The 16289-nt window shown below is 46.8% G+C and overlaps 18 non-coding genes across 18 annotated transcripts; all 18 read left to right on the forward strand.

The window, feature by feature from the left end:
- The first annotated feature begins 762 nt into the window (after positions 1-762).
- On the forward strand, positions 763-855 carry TRNAI-UAU (transfer RNA isoleucine (anticodon UAU)). The gene is given in 2 exon segments: positions 763-800; positions 820-855. It is a non-coding gene; the product is annotated as a tRNA-Ile (tRNA).
- Positions 856-1270: 415 nt separating this feature from the next.
- TRNAR-CCU (transfer RNA arginine (anticodon CCU)) lies at positions 1271-1343 on the forward strand. The gene has a single exon. It is a non-coding gene; the product is annotated as a tRNA-Arg (tRNA).
- Positions 1344-2491: 1148 nt separating this feature from the next.
- Positions 2492-2584, forward strand: TRNAI-UAU (transfer RNA isoleucine (anticodon UAU)). Its single transcript is given in 2 exon segments — positions 2492-2529; positions 2549-2584. It is a non-coding gene; the product is annotated as a tRNA-Ile (tRNA).
- Positions 2585-2999: 415 nt separating this feature from the next.
- Positions 3000-3072, forward strand: TRNAR-CCU (transfer RNA arginine (anticodon CCU)). The gene has a single exon. It is a non-coding gene; the product is annotated as a tRNA-Arg (tRNA).
- Positions 3073-4220: 1148 nt separating this feature from the next.
- TRNAI-UAU (transfer RNA isoleucine (anticodon UAU)) lies at positions 4221-4313 on the forward strand. Its single transcript is given in 2 exon segments — positions 4221-4258; positions 4278-4313. It is a non-coding gene; the product is annotated as a tRNA-Ile (tRNA).
- Positions 4314-4728: 415 nt separating this feature from the next.
- TRNAR-CCU (transfer RNA arginine (anticodon CCU)) lies at positions 4729-4801 on the forward strand. The gene has a single exon. It is a non-coding gene; the product is annotated as a tRNA-Arg (tRNA).
- A 1148-nt stretch (positions 4802-5949) lies between these two features.
- Positions 5950-6042, forward strand: TRNAI-UAU (transfer RNA isoleucine (anticodon UAU)). Its single transcript is given in 2 exon segments — positions 5950-5987; positions 6007-6042. It is a non-coding gene; the product is annotated as a tRNA-Ile (tRNA).
- Positions 6043-6457: 415 nt separating this feature from the next.
- On the forward strand, positions 6458-6530 carry TRNAR-CCU (transfer RNA arginine (anticodon CCU)). Its single transcript has one exon. It is a non-coding gene; the product is annotated as a tRNA-Arg (tRNA).
- A 1148-nt stretch (positions 6531-7678) lies between these two features.
- Positions 7679-7771, forward strand: TRNAI-UAU (transfer RNA isoleucine (anticodon UAU)). Its single transcript is given in 2 exon segments — positions 7679-7716; positions 7736-7771. It is a non-coding gene; the product is annotated as a tRNA-Ile (tRNA).
- Positions 7772-8186: 415 nt separating this feature from the next.
- TRNAR-CCU (transfer RNA arginine (anticodon CCU)) lies at positions 8187-8259 on the forward strand. Its single transcript has one exon. It is a non-coding gene; the product is annotated as a tRNA-Arg (tRNA).
- A 1148-nt stretch (positions 8260-9407) lies between these two features.
- TRNAI-UAU (transfer RNA isoleucine (anticodon UAU)) lies at positions 9408-9500 on the forward strand. The gene is given in 2 exon segments: positions 9408-9445; positions 9465-9500. It is a non-coding gene; the product is annotated as a tRNA-Ile (tRNA).
- A 415-nt stretch (positions 9501-9915) lies between these two features.
- On the forward strand, positions 9916-9988 carry TRNAR-CCU (transfer RNA arginine (anticodon CCU)). Its single transcript has one exon. It is a non-coding gene; the product is annotated as a tRNA-Arg (tRNA).
- Positions 9989-11136: 1148 nt separating this feature from the next.
- TRNAI-UAU (transfer RNA isoleucine (anticodon UAU)) lies at positions 11137-11229 on the forward strand. The gene is given in 2 exon segments: positions 11137-11174; positions 11194-11229. It is a non-coding gene; the product is annotated as a tRNA-Ile (tRNA).
- A 415-nt stretch (positions 11230-11644) lies between these two features.
- On the forward strand, positions 11645-11717 carry TRNAR-CCU (transfer RNA arginine (anticodon CCU)). Its single transcript has one exon. It is a non-coding gene; the product is annotated as a tRNA-Arg (tRNA).
- Positions 11718-12865: 1148 nt separating this feature from the next.
- On the forward strand, positions 12866-12958 carry TRNAI-UAU (transfer RNA isoleucine (anticodon UAU)). Its single transcript is given in 2 exon segments — positions 12866-12903; positions 12923-12958. It is a non-coding gene; the product is annotated as a tRNA-Ile (tRNA).
- Positions 12959-13373: 415 nt separating this feature from the next.
- On the forward strand, positions 13374-13446 carry TRNAR-CCU (transfer RNA arginine (anticodon CCU)). Its single transcript has one exon. It is a non-coding gene; the product is annotated as a tRNA-Arg (tRNA).
- A 1148-nt stretch (positions 13447-14594) lies between these two features.
- On the forward strand, positions 14595-14687 carry TRNAI-UAU (transfer RNA isoleucine (anticodon UAU)). Its single transcript is given in 2 exon segments — positions 14595-14632; positions 14652-14687. It is a non-coding gene; the product is annotated as a tRNA-Ile (tRNA).
- Positions 14688-15102: 415 nt separating this feature from the next.
- TRNAR-CCU (transfer RNA arginine (anticodon CCU)) lies at positions 15103-15175 on the forward strand. Its single transcript has one exon. It is a non-coding gene; the product is annotated as a tRNA-Arg (tRNA).
- Positions 15176-16289: the final 1114 nt, after the last annotated feature.

The raw sequence follows: 16289 nt of genomic DNA on the forward strand, positions 1-16289 counted from the left end.
ATGGCCATCCTCAAGGGAAATGGCCATCTTGACAGGCATCCTAGGTAAGCTTAAACAGCGGGAAGGCATTTCCGACCTTTTTGTGTCAGTCCCAGAAGTGTTTTTCTTGATGTATCAAGCTATATGAATAGCAGTCAGAATCGCACCTTAGCGCTGTGCCTCCTTTGCCTCAAATGACATGGTGTTGTTGCGTTTCCTGAGATTCACAAAAATAGTTGCTGCTCTGGAACGTGTTCAGATGTCTGCTTGCCGCAAGAGGGCAGAAATCGAACCTCATGTGGATCGCCAGCTTTTCTGCCAAACAGAGCATCAAAATTCTCCACCCAGTCGCTGGAGAGTGGCTTTTCAGATCTATAAAGAACTCTTGCGCTTTAGCTGGGTTTACCCACAAACTGACTTTGGCATGCTGCATTCTAGAGGGACTTGGCATAACCTGACACTTCTTGGTTTACAGTGGCTCTTTCAGTAACTTTTCAAATGTGCATGAATACATGGCTGACACGTCACGATAGCATTTTCAATTTCATTTTTTCCTCTTCTCAAAACAGCTCTCCCTTTTATCTTTAAAAGCTGTCCTTGAGCTCCAGTCAAGTGACTTTGGCAGTGTTTTTTCTAGCAGTACCTCTTACCTACCATTTCTTGCTAGGAAAGAAGGACCATTCCCTTCTTTCTGAGGCGAGCAGGAGTTTAGGTGCAGGATTACTTGGAGGCCTACGATAAACTGAGGCGAGATGGATGAGGAATCTGCCCGCTAAAGACAGCGCTCCAGTGGCGCAATCGGTCAGCGCGCGGTACTTATATGGCAGTATCTGTTGAGCAATGCCGAGGTTGTGAGTTCGAGCCTCACCTGGAGCATGCTTTTCCTTCCTTTTTGCCTTTTTTAATGGAATATTTAATCAGCTGTTACACCCTGCGGCCTGAGAACTTTACCGCAAGGCTGTAAGCGGTCAAAGAAAGTGAAGGGTGTTTTCGCCAGTGGTGCTTGAATGAGCTGTCTTTCACTTACACTGAGCGCATGCTCTAAATTGTGGAACAAAAGTGATAACCAGAATGTGCTACTTGTTGAAAAGAGGTGTGGGGAGCTACGACACTGCTTTTCAGTTTGAGCAAACCCATTCTTCTGACTCCGTAGCGCAATCTGCTTGGAATTCTGTAGGACGTTTGCAAGGGAAAATCAAAACAGAGACCTTGCCACCCTTACCTTGGCAAGAAGAAGAACGGATGACCTCTACAGGAGAAAAGAAGAAGCTTTGGCAGGGTCTTGAGGCAAGCCCCAGTGGCCTAATGGATAAGGCACTGGCCTCCTAAGCCAGGGATTGTGGGTTCGAGTCCCATCTGGGGTGTAGGATATCTTGCTTGTTCCTTTAAGCCAGGACTCCTTCCAGGCAGCTTCAAACATCAGCCAAGAATGAAATATAAAAACCATCACCGAGGGCAGCTACCTTTCTCTGCTTCACGTGTCAGTCCCTGAAGTCCTCTCTCCTGATGCCTTAATCTAAATGTGTGTGCCAATCACTATGTCGCAGAAGTACAGTGTGCCTCAGATGACTTGGCTTAGTTGACCAGCATGCTCTGGAAAAGATACAAATACTAATCTCCAGCAGCGCTTCGGACAAAAAAAGTGTCCAACTCCACAGAAAGGAAAAGCAGCTTTTCTTAGGAAGGACTTTTGCCATCCGTCCGGCATTCTCCTGACATCCCGCGGTGGCATGCAAATCTCCACTGGGAAATGGCCATCCTCAAGGGAAATGGCCATCTTGACAGGCATCCTAGGTAAGCTTAAACAGCGGGAAGGCATTTCCGACCTTTTTGTGTCAGTCCCAGAAGTGTTTTTCTTGATGTATCAAGCTATATGAATAGCAGTCAGAATCGCACCTTAGCGCTGTGCCTCCTTTGCCTCAAATGACATGGTGTTGTTGCGTTTCCTGAGATTCACAAAAATAGTTGCTGCTCTGGAACGTGTTCAGATGTCTGCTTGCCGCAAGAGGGCAGAAATCGAACCTCATGTGGATCGCCAGCTTTTCTGCCAAACAGAGCATCAAAATTCTCAACCCAGTCGCTGGAGAGTGGCTTTTCAGATCTATAAAGAACTCTTGCGCTTTAGCTGGGTTTACCCACAAACTGACTTTGGCATGCTGCATTCTAGAGGGACTTGGCATAACCTGACACTTCTTGGTTTACAGTGGCTCTTTCAGTAACTTTTCAAATGTGCATGAATACATGGCTGACACGTCACGATAGCATTTTCAATTTCATTTTTTCCTCTTCTCAAAACAGCTCTCCCTTTTATCTTTAAAAGCTGTCCTTGAGCTCCAGTCAAGTGACTTTGGCAGTGTTTTTTCTAGCAGTACCTCTTACCTACCATTTCTTGCTAGGAAAGAAGGACCATTCCCTTCTTTCTGAGGCGAGCAGGAGTTTAGGTGCAGGATTACTTGGAGGCCTACGATAAACTGAGGCGAGATGGATGAGGAATCTGCCCGCTAAAGACAGCGCTCCAGTGGCGCAATCGGTCAGCGCGCGGTACTTATATGGCAGTATCTGTTAAGCAATGCCGAGGTTGTGAGTTCGAGCCTCACCTGGAGCATGCTTTTCCTTCCTTTTTGCCTTTTTTAATGGAATATTTAATCAGCTGTTACACCCTGCGGCCTGAGAACTTTACCGCAAGGCTGTAAGCGGTCAAAGAAAGTGAAGGGTGTTTTCGCCAGTGGTGCTTGAATGAGCTGTCTTTCACTTACACTGAGCGCATGCTCTAAATTGTGGAACAAAAGTGATAACCAGAATGTGCTACTTGTTGAAAAGAGGTGTGGGGAGCTACGACACTGCTTTTCAGTTTGAGCAAACCCATTCTTCTGACTCCGTAGCTCAATCTGCTTGGAATTCTGTAGGACGTTTGCAAGGGAAAATCAAAACAGAGACCTTGCCACCCTTACCTTGGCAAGAAGAAGAACGGATGACCTCTACAGGAGAAAAGAAGAAGCTTTGGCAGGGTCTTGAGGCAAGCCCCAGTGGCCTAATGGATAAGGCACTGGCCTCCTAAGCCAGGGATTGTGGGTTCGAGTCCCATCTGGGGTGTCGGATATCTTGCTTGTTCCTTTAAGCCAGGACTCCTTCCAGGCAGCTTCAAACATCAGCCAAGAATGAAATATAAAAACCATCACCGAGGGCAGCTACCTTTCTCTGCTTCACGTGTCAGTCCCTGAAGTCCTCTCTCCTGATGCCTTAATCTAAATGTGTGTGCCAATCACTATGTCGCAGAAGTACAGTGTGCCTCAGATGACTTGGCTTAGTTGACCAGCATGCTCTGGAAAAGATACAAATACTAATCTCCAGCAGCGCTTCGGACAAAAAAAGTGTCCAACTCCACAGAAAGGAAAAGCAGCTTTTCTTAGGAAGGACTTTTGCCATCCGTCCGGCATTCTCCTGACATCCCGCGGTGGCATGCAAATCTCCACTGGGAAATGGCCATCCTCAAGGGAAATGGCCATCTTGACAGGCATCCTAGGTAAGCTTAAACAGCGGGAAGGCATTTCCGACCTTTTTGTGTCAGTCCCAGAAGTGTTTTTCTTGATGTATCAAGCTATATGAATAGCAGTCAGAATCGCACCTTAGCGCTGTGCCTCCTTTGCCTCAAATGACATGGTGTTGTTGCGTTTCCTGAGATTCACAAAAATAGTTGCTGCTCTGGAACGTGTTCAGATGTCTGCTTGCCGCAAGAGGGCAGAAATCGAACCTCATGTGGATCGCCAGCTTTTCTGCCAAACAGAGCATCAAAATTCTCAACCCAGTCGCTGGAGAGTGGCTTTTCAGATCTATAAAGAACTCTTGCGCTTTAGCTGGGTTTACCCACAAACTGACTTTGGCATGCTGCATTCTAGAGGGACTTGGCATAACCTGACACTTCTTGGTTTACAGTGGCTCTTTCAGTAACTTTTCAAATGTGCATGAATACATGGCTGACACGTCACGATAGCATTTTCAATTTCATTTTTTCCTCTTCTCAAAACGGCTCTCCCTTTTATCTTTAAAAGCTGTCCTTGAGCTCCAGTCAAGTGACTTTGGCAGTGTTTTTTCTAGCAGTACCTCTTACCTACCATTTCTTGCTAGGAAAGAAGGACCATTCCCTTCTTTCTGAGGCGAGCAGGAGTTTAGGTGCAGGATTACTTGGAGGCCTACGATAAACTGAGGCGAGATGGATGAGGAATCTGCCCGCTAAAGACAGCGCTCCAGTGGCGCAATCGGTCAGCGCGCGGTACTTATATGGCAGTATCTGTTGAGCAATGCCGAGGTTGTGAGTTCGAGCCTCACCTGGAGCATGCTTTTCCTTCCTTTTTGCCTTTTTTAATGGAATATTTAATCAGCTGTTACACCCTGCGGCCTGAGAACTTTACCGCAAGGCTGTAAGCGGTCAAAGAAAGTGAAGGGTGTTTTCGCCAGTGGTGCTTGAATGAGCTGTCTTTCACTTACACTGAGCGCATGCTCTAAATTGTGGAACAAAAGTGATAACCAGAATGTGCTACTTCTTGAAAAGAGGTGTGGGGAGCTACGACACTGCTTTTCAGTTTGAGCAAACCCATTCTTCTGACTCCGTAGCTCAATCTGCTTGGAATTCTGTAGGACGTTTGCAAGGGAATATCAAAACAGAGACCTTGCCACCCTTACCTTGGCAAGAAGAAGAACGGATGACCTCTACAGGAGAAAAGAAGAAGCTTTGGCAGTGTCTTGAGGCAAGCCCCAGTGGCCTAATGGATAAGGCACTGGCCTCCTAAGCCAGGGATTGTGGGTTCGAGTCCCATCTGGGGTGTCGGATATCTTGCTTGTTCCTTTAAGCCAGGACTCCTTCCAGGCAGCTTCAAACATCAGCCAAGAATGAAATATAAAAACCATCACCGAGGGCAGCTACCTTTCTCTGCTTCACGTGTCAGTCCCTGAAGTCCTCTCTCCTGATGCCTTAATCTAAATGTGTGTGCCAATCACTATGTCGCAGAAGTACAGTGTGCCTCAGATGACTTGGCTTAGTTGACCAGCATGCTCTGGAAAAGATACAAATACTAATCTCCAGCAGCGCTTCGGACAAAAAAAGTGTCCAACTCCACAGAAAGGAAAAGCAGCTTTTCTTAGGAAGGACTTTTGCCATCCGTCCGGCATTCTCCTGACATCCCGCGGTGGCATGCAAATCTCCACTGGGAAATGGCCATCCTCAAGGGAAATGGCCATCTTGACAGGCATCCTAGGTAAGCTTAAACAGCGGGAAGGCATTTCCGACCTTTTTGTGTCAGTCCCAGAAGTGTTTTTCTTGATGTATCAAGCTATATGAATAGCAGTCAGAATCGCACCTTAGCGCTGTGCCTCCTTTGCCTCAAATGACATGGTGTTGTTGCGTTTCCTGAGATTCACAAAAATAGTTGCTGCTCTGGAACGTGTTCAGATGTCTGCTTGCCGCAAGAGGGCAGAAATCGAACCTCATGTGGATCGCCAGCTTTTCTGCCAAACAGAGCATCAAAATTCTCAACCCAGTCGCTGGAGAGTGGCTTTTCAGATCTATAAAGAACTCTTGCGCTTTAGCTGGGTTTACCCACAAACTGACTTTGGCATGCTGCATTCTAGAGGGACTTGGCATAACCTGACACTTCTTGGTTTACAGTGGCTCTTTCAGTAACTTTTCAAATGTGCATGAATACATGGCTGACACGTCACGATAGCATTTTCAATTTCATTTTTTCCTCTTCTCAAAACAGCTCTCCCTTTTATCTTTAAAAGCTGTCCTTGAGCTCCAGTCAAGTGACTTTGGCAGTGTTTTTTCTAGCAGTACCTCTTACCTACCATTTCTTGCTAGGAAAGAAGGACCATTCCCTTCTTTCTGAGGCGAGCAGGAGTTTAGGTGCAGGATTACTTGGAGGCCTACGATAAACTGAGGCGAGATGGATGAGGAATCTGCCCGCTAAAGACAGCGCTCCAGTGGCGCAATCGGTCAGCGCGTGGTACTTATATGGCAGTATCTGTTGAGCAATGCCGAGGTTGTGAGTTCGAGCCTCACCTGGAGCATGCTTTTCCTTCCTTTTTGCCTTTTTTAATGGAATATTTAATCAGCTGTTACACCCTGCGGCCTGAGAACTTTACCGCAAGGCTGTAAGCGGTCAAAGAAAGTGAAGGGTGTTTTCGCCAGTGGTGCTTGAATGAGCTGTCTTTCACTTACACTGAGCGCATGCTCTAAATTGTGGAACAAAAGTGATAACCAGAATGTGCTACTTGTTGAAAAGAGGTGTGGGGAGCTACGACACTGCTTTTCAGTTTGAGCAAACCCATTCTTCTGACTCCGTAGCTCAATCTGCTTGGAATTCTGTAGGACGTTTGCAAGGGAAAATCAAAACAGAGACCTTGCCACCCTTACCTTGGCAAGAAGAAGAACGGATGACCTCTACAGGAGAAAAGAAGAAGCTTTGGCAGGGTCTTGAGGCAAGCCCCAGTGGCCTAATGGATAAGGCACTGGCCTCCTAAGCCAGGGATTGTGGGTTCGAGTCCCATCTGGGGTGTCGGATATCTTGCTTGTTCCTTTAAGCCAGGACTCCTTCCAGGCAGCTTCAAACATCAGCCAAGAATGAAATATAAAAACCATCACCGAGGGCAGCTACCTTTCTCTGCTTCACGTGTCAGTCCCTGAAGTCCTCTCTCCTGATGCCTTAATCTAAATGTGTGTGCCAATCACTATGTCGCAGAAGTACAGTGTGCCTCAGATGACTTGGCTTAGTTGACCAGCATGCTCTGGAAAAGATACAAATACTAATCTCCAGCAGCGCTTCGGACAAAAAAAGTGTCCAACTCCACAGAAAGGAAAAGCAGCTTTTCTTAGGAAGGACTTTTGCCATCCGTCCGGCATTCTCCTGACATCCCGCGGTGGCATGCAAATCTCCACTGGGAAATGGCCATCCTCAAGGGAAATGGCCATCTTGACAGGCATCCTAGGTAAGCTTAAACAGCGGGAAGGCATTTCCGACCTTTTTGTGTCAGTCCCAGAAGTGTTTTTCTTGATGTATCAAGCTATATGAATAGCAGTCAGAATCGCACCTTAGCGCTGTGCCTCCTTTGCCTCAAATGACATGGTGTTGTTGCGTTTCCTGAGATTCACAAAAATAGTTGCTGCTCTGGAACGTGTTCAGATGTCTGCTTGCCGCAAGAGGGCAGAAATCGAACCTCATGTGGATCGCCAGCTTTTCTGCCAAACAGAGCATCAAAATTCTCAACCCAGTCGCTGGAGAGTGGCTTTTCAGATCTATAAAGAACTCTTGCGCTTTAGCTGGGTTTACCCACAAACTGACTTTGGCATGCTGCATTCTAGAGGGACTTGGCATAACCTGACACTTCTTGGTTTACAGTGGCTCTTTCAGTAACTTTTCAAATGTGCATGAATACATGGCTGACACGTCACGATAGCATTTTCAATTTCATTTTTTCCTCTTCTCAAAACAGCTCTCCCTTTTATCTTTAAAAGCTGTCCTTGAGCTCCAGTCAAGTGACTTTGGCAGTGTTTTTTCTAGCAGTACCTCTTACCTACCATTTCTTGCTAGGAAAGAAGGACCATTCCCTTCTTTCTGAGGCGAGCAGGAGTTTAGGTGCAGGATTACTTGGAGGCCTACGATAAACTGAGGCGAGATGGATGAGGAATCTGCCCGCTAAAGACAGCGCTCCAGTGGCGCAATCGGTCAGCGCGCGGTACTTATATGGCAGTATCTGTTGAGCAATGCCGAGGTTGTGAGTTCGAGCCTCACCTGGAGCATGCTTTTCCTTCCTTTTTGCCTTTTTTAATGGAATATTTAATCAGCTGTTACACCCTGCGGCCTGAGAACTTTACCGCAAGGCTGTAAGCGGTCAAAGAAAGTGAAGGGTGTTTTCGCCAGTGGTGCTTGAATGAGCTGTCTTTCACTTACACTGAGCGCATGCTCTAAATTGTGGAACAAAAGTGATAACCAGAATGTGCTACTTGTTGAAAAGAGGTGTGGGGAGCTACGACACTGCTTTTCAGTTTGAGCAAACCCATTCTTCTGACTCCGTAGCTCAATCTGCTTGGAATTCTGTAGGACGTTTGCAAGGGAATATCAAAACAGAGACCTTGCCACCCTTACCTTGGCAAGAAGAAGAACGGATGACCTCTACAGGAGAAAAGAAGAAGCTTTGGCAGGGTCTTGAGGCAAGCCCCAGTGGCCTAATGGATAAGGCACTGGCCTCCTAAGCCAGGGATTGTGGGTTCGAGTCCCATCTGGGGTGTCGGATATCTTGCTTGTTCCTTTAAGCCAGGACTCCTTCCAGGCAGCTTCAAACATCAGCCAAGAATGAAATATAAAAACCATCACCGAGGGCAGCTACCTTTCTCTGCTTCACGTGTCAGTCCCTGAAGTCCTCTCTCCTGATGCCTTAATCTAAATGTGTGTGCCAATCACTATGTCGCAGAAGTACAGTGTGCCTCAGATGACTTGGCTTAGTTGACCAGCATGCTCTGGAAAAGATACAAATACTAATCTCCAGCAGCGCTTCGGACAAAAAAAGTGTCCAACTCCACAGAAAGGAAAAGCAGCTTTTCTTAGGAAGGACTTTTGCCATCCGTCCGGCATTCTCCTGACATCCCGCGGTGGCATGCAAATCTCCACTGGGAAATGGCCATCCTCAAGGGAAATGGCCATCTTGACAGGCATCCTAGGTAAGCTTAAACAGCGGGAAGGCATTTCCGACCTTTTTGTGTCAGTCCCAGAAGTGTTTTTCTTGATGTATCAAGCTATATGAATAGCAGTCAGAATCGCACCTTAGCGCTGTGCCTCCTTTGCCTCAAATGACATGGTGTTGTTGCGTTTCCTGAGATTCACAAAAATAGTTGCTGCTCTGGAACGTGTTCAGATGTCTGCTTGCCGCAAGAGGGCAGAAATCGAACCTCATGTGGATCGCCAGCTTTTCTGCCAAACAGAGCATCAAAATTCTCAACCCAGTCGCTGGAGAGTGGCTTTTCAGATCTATAAAGAACTCTTGCGCTTTAGCTGGGTTTACCCACAAACTGACTTTGGCATGCTGCATTCTAGAGGGACTTGGCATAACCTGACACTTCTTGGTTTACAGTGGCTCTTTCAGTAACTTTTCAAATGTGCATGAATACATGGCTGACACGTCACGATAGCATTTTCAATTTCATTTTTTCCTCTTCTCAAAACAGCTCTCCCTTTTATCTTTAAAAGCTGTCCTTGAGCTCCAGTCAAGTGACTTTGGCAGTGTTTTTTCTAGCAGTACCTCTTACCTACCATTTCTTGCTAGGAAAGAAGGACCATTCCCTTCTTTCTGAGGCGAGCAGGAGTTTAGGTGCAGGATTACTTGGAGGCCTACGATAAACTGAGGCGAGATGGATGAGGAATCTGCCCGCTAAAGACAGCGCTCCAGTGGCGCAATCGGTCAGCGCGCGGTACTTATATGGCAGTATCTGTTGAGCAATGCCGAGGTTGTGAGTTCGAGCCTCACCTGGAGCATGCTTTTCCTTCCTTTTTGCCTTTTTTAATGGAATATTTAATCAGCTGTTACACCCTGCGGCCTGAGAACTTTACCGCAAGGCTGTAAGCGGTCAAAGAAAGTGAAGGGTGTTTTCGCCAGTGGTGCTTGAATGAGCTGTCTTTCACTTACACTGAGCGCATGCTTTAAATTGTGGAACAAAAGTGATAACCAGAATGTGCTACTTGTTGAAAAGAGGTGTGGGGAGCTACGACACTGCTTTTCAGTTTGAGCAAACCCATTCTTCTGACTCCGTAGCTCAATCTGCTTGGAATTCTGTAGGACGTTTGCAAGGGAAAATCAAAACAGAGACCTTGCCACCCTTACCTTGGCAAGAAGAAGAACGGATGACCTCTACAGGAGAAAAGAAGAAGCTTTGGCAGGGTCTTGAGGCAAGCCCCAGTGGCCTAATGGATAAGGCACTGGCCTCCTAAGCCAGGGATTGTGGGTTCGAGTCCCATCTGGGGTGTCGGATATCTTGCTTGTTCCTTTAAGCCAGGACTCCTTCCAGGCAGCTTCAAACATCAGCCAAGAATGAAATATAAAAACCATCACCGAGGGCAGCTACCTTTCTCTGCTTCACGTGTCAGTCCCTGAAGTCCTCTCTCCTGATGCCTTAATCTAAATGTGTGTGCCAATCACTATGTCGCAGAAGTACAGTGTGCCTCAGATGACTTGGCTTAGTTGACCAGCATGCTCTGGAAAAGATACAAATACTAATCTCCAGCAGCGCTTCGGACAAAAAAAGTGTCCAACTCCACAGAAAGGAAAAGCAGCTTTTCTTAGGAAGGACTTTTGCCATCCGTCCGGCATTCTCCTGACATCCCGCGGTGGCATGCAAATCTCCACTGGGAAATGGCCATCCTCAAGGGAAATGGCCATCTTGACAGGCATCCTAGGTAAGCTTAAACAGCGGGAAGGCATTTCCGACCTTTTTGTGTCAGTCCCAGAAGTGTTTTTCTTGATGTATCAAGCTATATGAATAGCAGTCAGAATCGCACCTTAGCGCTGTGCCTCCTTTGCCTCAAATGACATGGTGTTGTTGCGTTTCCTGAGATTCACAAAAATAGTTGCTGCTCTGGAACGTGTTCAGATGTCTGCTTGCCGCAAGAGGGCAGAAATCGAACCTCATGTGGATCGCCAGCTTTTCTGCCAAACAGAGCATCAAAATTCTCAACCCAGTCGCTGGAGAGTGGCTTTTCAGATCTATAAAGAACTCTTGCGCTTTAGCTGGGTTTACCCACAAACTGACTTTGGCATGCTGCATTCTAGAGGGACTTGGCATAACCTGACACTTCTTGGTTTACAGTGGCTCTTTCAGTAACTTTTCAAATGTGCATGAATACATGGCTGACACGTCACGATAGCATTTTCAATTTCATTTTTTCCTCTTCTCAAAACAGCTCTCCCTTTTATCTTTAAAAGCTGTCCTTGAGCTCCAGTCAAGTGACTTTGGCAGTGTTTTTTCTAGCAGTACCTCTTACCTACCATTTCTTGCTAGGAAAGAAGGACCATTCCCTTCTTTCTGAGGCGAGCAGGAGTTTAGGTGCAGGATTACTTGGAGGCCTACGATAAACTGAGGCGAGATGGATGAGGAATCTGCCCGCTAAAGACAGCGCTCCAGTGGCGCAATCGGTCAGCGCGCGGTACTTATATGGCAGTATCTGTTGAGCAATGCCGAGGTTGTGAGTTCGAGCCTCACCTGGAGCATGCTTTTCCTTCCTTTTTGCCTTTTTTAATGGAATATTTAATCAGCTGTTACACCCTGCGGCCTGAGAACTTTACCGCAAGGCTGTAAGCGGTCAAAGAAAGTGAAGGGTGTTTTCGCCAGTGGTGCTTGAATGAGCTGTCTTTCACTTACACTGAGCGCATGCTCTAAATTGTGGAACAAAAGTGATAACCAGAATGTGCTACTTGTTGAAAAGAGGTGTGGGGAGCTACGACACTGCTTTTCAGTTTGAGCAAACCCATTCTTCTGACTCCGTAGCTCAATCTGCTTGGAATTCTGTAGGACGTTTGCAAGGGAAAATCAAAACAGAGACCTTGCCACCCTTACCTTGGCAAGAAGAAGAACGGATGACCTCTACAGGAGAAAAGAAGAAGCTTTGGCAGGGTCTTGAGGCAAGCCCCAGTGGCCTAATGGATAAGGCACTGGCCTCCTAAGCCAGGGATTGTGGGTTCGAGTCCCATCTGGGGTGTCGGATATCTTGCTTGTTCCTTTAAGCCAGGACTCCTTCCAGGCAGCTTCAAACATCAGCCAAGAATGAAATATAAAAACCATCACCGAGGGCAGCTACCTTTCTCTGCTTCACGTGTCAGTCCCTGAAGTCCTCTCTCCTGATGCCTTAATCTAAATGTGTGTGCCAATCACTATGTCGCAGAAGTACAGTGTGCCTCAGATGACTTGGCTTAGTTGACCAGCATGCTCTGGAAAAGATACAAATACTAATCTCCAGCAGCGCTTCGGACAAAAAAAGTGTCCAACTCCACAGAAAGGAAAAGCAGCTTTTCTTAGGAAGGACTTTTGCCATCCGTCCGGCATTCTCCTGACATCCCGCGGTGGCATGCAAATCTCCACTGGGAAATGGCCATCCTCAAGGGAAATGGCCATCTTGACAGGCATCCTAGGTAAGCTTAAACAGCGGGAAGGCATTTCCGACCTTTTTGTGTCAGTCCCAGAAGTGTTTTTCTTGATGTATCAAGCTATATGAATAGCAGTCAGAATCGCACCTTAGCGCTGTGCCTCCTTTGCCTCAAATGACATGGTGTTGTTGCGTTTCCTGAGATTCACAAAAATAGTTGCTGCTCTGGAACGTGTTCAGATGTCTGCTTGCCGCAAGAGGGCAGAAATCGAACCTCATGTGGATCGCCAGCTTTTCTGCCAAACAGAGCATCAAAATTCTCAACCCAGTCGCTGGAGAGTGGCTTTTCAGATCTATAAAGAACTCTTGCGCTTTAGCTGGGTTTACCCACAAACTGACTTTGGCATGCTGCATTCTAGAGGGACTTGGCATAACCTGACACTTCTTGGTTTACAGTGGCTCTTTCAGTAACTTTTCAAATGTGCATGAATACATGGCTGACACGTCACGATAGCATTTTCAATTTCATTTTTTCCTCTTCTCAAAACGGCTCTCCCTTTTATCTTTAAAAGCTGTCCTTGAGCTCCAGTCAAGTGACTTTGGCAGTGTTTTTTCTAGCAGTACCTCTTACCTACCATTTCTTGCTAGGAAAGAAGGACCATTCCCTTCTTTCTGAGGCGAGCAGGAGTTTAGGTGCAGGAATACTTGGAGGCCTACGATAAACTGAGGCGAGATGGATGAGGAATCTGCCCGCTAAAGACAGCGCTCCAGTGGCGCAATCGGTCAGCGCGCGGTACTTATATGGCAGTATCTGTTGAGCAATGCCGAGGTTGTGAGTTCGAGCCTCACCTGGAGCATGCTTTTCCTTCCTTTTTGCCTTTTTTAATGGAATATTTAATCAGCTGTTACACCCTGCGGCCTGAGAACTTTACCGCAAGGCTGTAAGCGGTCAAAGAAAGTGAAGGGTGTTTTCGCCAGTGGTGCTTGAATGAGCTGTCTTTCACTTACACTGAGCGCATGCTCTAAATTGTGGAACAAAAGTGATAACCAGAATGTGCTACTTGTTCAAAAGAGGTGTGGGGAGCTACGACACTGCTTTTCAGTTTGAGCAAACCCATTCTTCTGACTCCGTAGCTCAATCTGCTTGGAATTCTGTAGGACGTTTGCAAGGGAAAATCAAAACAGAGACCTTGCCACCCTTACCTTGGCAAGAAGAAGAACGGATGACCTCTACAGGAGAAAAGAAGAAGCTTTGGCAGGGTCTTGAGGCAAGCCCCAGTGGCCTAATGGATAAGGCACTGGCCTCCTAAGCCAGGGATTGTGGGTTTGAGTCCCATCTGGGGTGTCGGATATCTTGCTTGTTCCTTTAAGCCAGGACTCCTTCCAGGCAGCTTCAAACATCAGCCAAGAATGAAATATAAAAACCATCACCGAGGGCAGCTACCTTTCTCTGCTTCACGTGTCAGTCCCTGAAGTCCTCTCTCCTGATGCCCTAATCTAAATGTGTGTGCCAATCACTATGTCGCAGAAGTACAGTGTGCCTCAGATGACTTGGCTTAGTTGACCAGCATGCTCTGGAAAAGATACAAATACTAATCTCCAGCAGCGCTTCGGACAAAAAAAGTGTCCAACTCCACAGAAAGGAAAAGCAGCTTTTCTTAGGAAGGACTTTTGCCATCCGTCCGGCATTCTCCTGACATCCCGCGGTGGCATGCAAATCTCCACTGGGAAATGGCCATCCTCAAGGGAAATGGCCATCTTGACAGGCATCCTAGGTAAGCTTAAACAGCGGGAAGGCATTTCCGACCTTTTTGTGTCAGTCCCAGAAGTGTTTTTCTTGATGTATCAAGCTATATGAATAGCAGTCAGAATCGCACCTTAGCGCTGTGCCTCCTTTGCCTCAAATGACATGGTGTTGTTGCGTTTCCTGAGATTCACAAAAATAGTTGCTGCTCTGGAACGTGTTCAGATGTCTGCTTGCCGCAAGAGGGCAGAAATCGAACCTCATGTGGATCGCCAGCTTTTCTGCCAAACAGAGCATCAAAATTCTCAACCCAGTCGCTGGAGAGTGGCTTTTCAGATCTATAAAGAACTCTTGCGCTTTAGCTGGGTTTACCCACAAACTGACTTTGGCATGCTGCATTCTAGAGGGACTTGGCATAACCTGACACTTCTTGGTTTACAGTGGCTCTTTCAGTAACTTTTCAAATGTGCATGAATACATGGCTGACACGTCACGATAGCATTTTCAATTTCATTTTTTCCTCTTCTCAAAACAGCTCTCCCTTTTATCTTTAAAAGCTGTCCTTGAGCTCCAGTCAAGTGACTTTGGCAGTGTTTTTTCTAGCAGTACCTCTTACCTACCATTTCTTGCTAGGAAAGAAGGACCATTCCCTTCTTTCTGAGGCGAGCAGGAGTTTAGGTGCAGGATTACTTGGAGGCCTACGATAAACTGAGGCGAGATGGATGAGGAATCTGCCCGCTAAAGACAGCGCTCCAGTGGCGCAATCGGTCAGCGCGCGGTACCTATAAGGCAGTATCTGTTGAGCAATGCCGAGGTTGTGAGTTCGAGCCTCACCTGGAGCATGCTTTTCCTTCCTTTTTGCCTTTTTTAATGGAATATTTAATCAGCTGTTACACCCTGCGGCCTGAGAACTTTACCGCAAGGCTGTAAGCGGTCAAAGAAAGTGAAGGGTGTTTTCGCCAGTGGTGCTTGAATGAGCTGTCTTTCACTTACACAGAGCGCATGCTCTAAATTGTGGAACAAAAGTGATAACCAGAATGTGCTACTTGTTGAAAAGAGGTGTGGGGAGCTACGACACTGCTTTTCAGTTTGAGCAAACCCATTCTTCTGACTCCGTAGCTCAATCTGCTTGGAATTCTGTAGGACGTTTGCAAGGGAAAATCAAAACAGAGACCTTGCCACCCTTACCTTGGCAAGAAGAAGAACGGATGACCTCTACAGGAGAAAAGAAGAAGCTTTGGCAGGGTCTTGCGGCAAGCCCCAGTGGCCTAATGGATAAGGCACTGGCCTCCTAAGCCAGGGATTGTGGGTTTGAGTCCCATCTGGGGTGTCGGATATCTTGCTTGTTCCTTTAAGCCAGGACTCCTTCCAGGCAGCTTCAAACATCAGCCAAGAATGAAATATAAAAACCATCACCGAGGGCAGCTACCTTTCTCTGCTTCACGTGTCAGTCCCTGAAGTCCTCTCTCCTGATGCCCTAATCTAAATGTGTGTGCCAATCACTATGTCGCAGAAGTACAGTGTGCCTCAGATGACTTGGCTTAGTTGACCAGCATGCTCTGGAAAAGATACAAATACTAATCTCCAGCAGCGCTTCGGACAAAAAAAGTGTCCAACTCCACAGAAAGGAAAAGCAGCTTTTCTTAGGAAGGACTTTTGCCATCCGTCCGGCATTCTCCTGACATCCCGCGGTGGCATGCAAATCTCCACTGGGAAATGGCCATCCTCAAGGGAAATGGCCATCTTGACAGGCATCCTAGGTAAGCTTAAACAGCGGGAAGGCATTTCCGACCTTTTTGTGTCAGTCCCAGAAGTGTTTTTCTTGATGTATCAAGCTATATGAATAGCAGTCAGAATCGCACCTTAGCGCTGTGCCTCCTTTGCCTCAAATGACATGGTGTTGTTGCGTTTCCTGAGATTCACAAAAATAGTTGCTGCTCTGGAACGTGTTCAGATGTCTGCTTGCCGCAAGAGGGCAGAAATCGAACCTCATGTGGATCGCCAGCTTTTCTGCCAAACAGAGCATCAAAATTCTCAACCCAGTCGCTGGAGAGTGGCTTTTCAGATCTATAAAGAACTCTTGCGCTTTAGCTGGGTTTACCCACAAACTGACTTTGGCATGCTGCATTCTAGAGGGACTTGGCATAACCTGACACTTCTTGGTTTACAGTGGCTCTTTCAGTAACTTTTCAAATGTGCATGAATACATGGCTGACACGTCACGATAGCATTTTCAATTTCATTTTTTCCTCTTCTCAAAACAGCTCTCCCTTTTATCTTTAAAAGCTGTCCTTGAGCTCCAGTCAAGTGACTTTGGCAGTGTTTTTTCTAGCAGTACCTCTTACCTACCATTTCTTGCTAGGAAAGAAGGACCATTCCCTTCTTTCTGAGGCGAGCAGGAGTTTAGGTGCAGGATTACTTGGAGGCCTACGATAAACTGAGGC

This window comes from Staurois parvus, unplaced genomic scaffold, assembly GCF_062004578.1.
Source record: "Staurois parvus isolate SC_StPar_1 unplaced genomic scaffold, SC_StPar_1.0 ptg000276l, whole genome shotgun sequence".
Taxonomy (NCBI): Eukaryota; Metazoa; Chordata; class Amphibia; order Anura; family Ranidae; genus Staurois; species Staurois parvus.